The sequence below is a fragment of the Propithecus coquereli genome, unplaced genomic scaffold (assembly GCF_000956105.1).
Source record: "Propithecus coquereli isolate 6110/MARCELLA unplaced genomic scaffold, Pcoq_1.0 Scaffold246, whole genome shotgun sequence".
NCBI classification, from domain to species: Eukaryota; Metazoa; Chordata; class Mammalia; order Primates; family Indriidae; genus Propithecus; species Propithecus coquereli.
The window spans coordinates 1,357,695-1,361,893 of record NW_012148019.1 but is presented as its reverse complement, the minus strand read 5'-3'; the positions used below and the strand labels follow the sequence as shown (position 1 = coordinate 1,361,893).

General features: G+C 49.1%; 1 pseudogene; it reads left to right on the top strand.

The window, feature by feature from the left end:
- Positions 1 to 2,739: 2,739 nt before the first annotated feature.
- LOC105812140 lies at positions 2,740 to 3,620 on the top strand (annotated as a pseudogene).
- Positions 3,621 to 4,199: the final 579 nt, after the last annotated feature.

Genomic DNA, 4,199 nt, shown 5'->3' with positions numbered 1-4,199 from the left:
CTAAAGGGAAATCAAGACATATTTAAATAAACAATTTATGGGGTAATGTAATACATTTGTTTTCCTTTCCAAGGAACCTCACTCAGGCTAAGGTAGGTTTAAAGCTGTTTAAATTATCTTTAATTGAAAATTGAGTAAAAAAAAAAAATCTAGTGTTCAGATTGAAGTGATAATTTCATTCCAAATAAAGTCATTCCACAATAAAAACCTCATATAAAAAATAGGATTCATTTTAATACATCTTATTCTCAAAAACTTGTACCATTAAAAGGAAACCCAAACTATCTATTTTATACAGCCAAAAAAAGGCAGTACACTTTTAGAGAAAATAAATAGGTTTAAAGAAAAAGAAAAAAATTTGATTAATTAAATTTCAATTAATAGTTTGGCTTAAGGTTTAAAAGTCATTTAGAAATTCCTAGAAAAACAGACCATTAGTGTACTACTAAACGCTGAACTGCAGCACCATATGCTGATGGTCTCCCACCAAGCTCCTAACCCCTGAGATGAACTACAGCATTCTAGTAAGAGCTACGATTTGGGTTCACGTTCACCACTTGCTTATTGGTGGCTTGCTTAACATCTCCAAACCTTAGTTTTCTCACCTAAATAGAAATAATAATGCCTACATAGGATCACTGTTAATTACTGGAAACTCTGCCAATGAGTTAAGTGTCAATAATACATAAAAAGAGCTTTGCAATGTAAAAGGACTATACCAATGTTTGTCATATTTAAGAGGGAAAACTATCATTTTTGGTCAAACTTGCTTGATTTTAGCAACAATGGTTATGAGATTCTATGGAAGAACAGTAGGGCACTGGTTCACTCAGTCAGCTAGAAGAAAAAAGGTGATATTTTTAAATTTTAGACTGAAAAAAAAAAAAACTTAGATTCCCTTATAAACAAGTGCCAAGAGAGAATATTTTCAGCAAATACTTCATTTAACTATATAAACCAAAAGAATAAAGCTTTTAACCACATGTAAACTCTGCATCATCTGACTTCAGGTAGAATGTTTATCTCTGGTATACTTAGGAACCAGACACCCAATGTATATAAACATAGGCATATTCTTAAAACAACTGTCTTAATGTTTTTGTTCACTAAGTAATAATTCCCACTATTCTTGGAAGGAAAAACATAATATCCTTAATTAAAAAGTCTTCAGAGGAGTTTTTACTTTTTAAACTTTTAAACTAACATATTTCCCCACTCACCATTTAAGCTCCATCAGGGCACAAACCTGTCTTTTTCTCTGTTGTATCCCGAATTTCTAAGAGACTAACTGCTACCAAGTAGGTACTCAATAAATATGTGCAGAACGAATGAACGAATGAATGAACTGAGCCTCTGGACAAAAGCTTAAGTGTTTTAAGTTGCAATAGAACAATTTACACCTATATGTCCATCATTCCCTACACTCAACTGTAATGACATAATAAACTGAAAAAGACATGTATCAGGTATTTAAACACAGACACATAAATACATTAGCACAAATGTATCTGATTCACAAAGCCAGTTTTTTGGTTATACTCTCCTCTCAGGAAATTTTGGAGTATTCTTTCTGATATCACAAATAAGTATCAGAAAAGTATGTCACAATCTTGACAATGCAAATGCTATCTTTAAATTTCTGTTGCAATCTGAAAAAATTTAGGCAAAGTGCACAATATTTCCAGAGTTCTGCCCATAGTATTTTGAAGTCAAATTCCTTAATTCAAAAAAAGGTGGAACATAATGGAGAAAAGGCACATCTTACCATTTCAAAATTATTATGCTGAATTTTAAAAAGAGAAAATGAACTATGTTTAAGATAAATTAATTACACTGAGATTATTTATTCAAAATGGCATCTAACATCCCTACACTTGATCTTTAGATGTGGCTAAAAACACAAATTATTTTCCAAATCTTTGAAGCTACATGACGAACTCATGCCTACAAAGCTTGAGTCAGACGTTATCTTTATTAAAACAATACTATTTGGATATAAGTTCCTTCATAATTCTAAAGTCTAGAGTAAGATATTTTGCAGTAATACCCTTAATTATATTTATGATCCTACAGCACTTGTACAAGCATAATTATCTCGGGTGGAACTGGCTTTACGGCTAGCAAGCTATGTGACAATTGTGACTGCAATACTCTGCATGCACGGATTTAAAAGTTTCCCAAAATTCTGATGGTCACCTTCAAAGACACTTGAACAAGAGTCGATCCAATGATGAATACATAAAAGCACCAAAGTCAACTCATCAACACTGGTAAGAAAACAAGGCTCTCTAGCAACTGAAGTGTTGAGGAAAAAAATCCAGGGCACATAAGCGATAAAGCTCAATTAATTGCTGCCTGTGTACTTCCACTCTATGGTCTTAAACACCGGACATAAAAGATTTCTTTTTAGCGTTTTCTTAACTGAAATTTAGTGTTTCGATTGCCCCTCCTCCACAGCTAACATCGGTGCCCTTTCTTCCTGCTCCCTCAGCCCTCCCAGCTCGAACGAATTAACATTTGTACTCGGTGCCTCCTATCAGCTCGCAGCCTCTTCCCAAACACGCCCACGCACACCGAAACCGGCCTGCGTCTACACAACACACAGCCACAGGAAAAGAGCTTCGAGGGGGAAGGTGGGAGGACAATTTAGCTCCGCACAGGTTCACGACTATTTTCCAGATACCAGCTCCTCACCCTTGGCTCGCGTTTCTCCCACATCACCTCCAAAGCACGGCGTTTATGAGCCTACCTAATCCGATACCGCAATGGAATTCCGGACATTTGCAGACAGATCTCCCGGCTTTGCCAGCGTTTGATCAGATACGTCCGGAATCTCCTTCTTCCCCCCTACGCCGGGCTCCTGGCTGTAGAGCTAACCGACCCGAGCAGCGCCGCCCGCCCCGCGGCCAGCGCAGGACGCAGCCCCCCGGGCCGGGGCTGGCGGGCCACTCGGGCTGCGGGCCGCCCCGCAACAGGTCACCCTGACCGCGAGTCCGCAGGTTCGCAGGCGGCCAACTCCGCGGCCAGGCTCCGGGGCGCAGCGGCCAGGGCCGGGGAGGGGGTGTGGCCCGGCTCGGCCGGTCCCGGCTGGGCGGTCCGGGCTCGGGCTCACCTGAAGGGAGGCTGAGGCGCCGCCGGGCGCCCGGACAGCGCGAGGAGAAGCCGGGGCTTCCGCCACCCTGAAGGGAGAGCTAGGCGAGGCGGGTGCCGGGGGTCGCCGCGCCCCCGGCCCTGGGACGGTGCCCCGAGCGGGGACCCCGCAGGCGCCGCCAGACTCCGAGAGCGAGCGACCGAGGGAGGCGCGGCCCCCAGCGCCCTTCTCCCTCAGCCCGAGCTCCGCAGCCCCGTCCCCGCGCCGAGGGCGAGCAGCCCCGGGGCCCGCGGCCGGGGAGCCACACGCCGCAGAGCCGGAGCCGCCGCCATTCCCCGCGCCGCCGCCGCCGCCGCCGCGGCTGAGCGCCGCCCCGGGGGCGCAGCGCTCCCACCTTCGCTCCCCCGCGCCGCCCCGCCGCCACAGCGCCGACCTGTGCAGCCGCGGCCGTCGCCCTGGAGGATGGAAAGACGACGCCGGCCTCACGCTTCGCCGCCACCGCCGCCTAGGGCAGCGCTCGCCGACCTGAGCGGTCGGCGCTTCTCATTCAGCGCCCGCCGCCGCCGCTGCCGCCGCCGCTCGGGGGAGGGGAGTGAGTTGGATCCACCCCGTCCGCGCCGGGCTGGGGGAAGAGCGCCGACCTGGCGGGGGCGCGCGCCAAGCGGGCGGGGCGGAGCCGTGCGCGCGCACCAACCGAGCGCGCTCGCGCCGGCGGCGAGCCCCGCAGCCTGCGGGGTCTTCCCCGCTCACTTCCCGCCGCGCCTCTCCGGCCCAGCGGAGCCCAACGGCCGCCGGGAACCGGTGTCTGCGGCGCGCGCAGCCGGCCGCAGCCCCCCGCCGAGCGCCTGCTGGCGGGAGGGTCTCCCACCGGCCCAACCAGGGGGCGGGGAGGGGTTACCGGGGACAGGTGGGACACCAGCCACAGTCGGGCCACCCCCTCGGGGCACCGCCCTCCACAGTGAAATCCGCTGGGACGTCGTTGGCCTTCAGAGCCCGGCACCTCGCTTTTAAGGCCAGAGAACAAAGTCTGGGAACATTTGGCCTCACGATCAAATATCCACCCCAGCCCACACCAGCCGTGTTTTCAGCAGTCGCTGCGGTCGCGTAG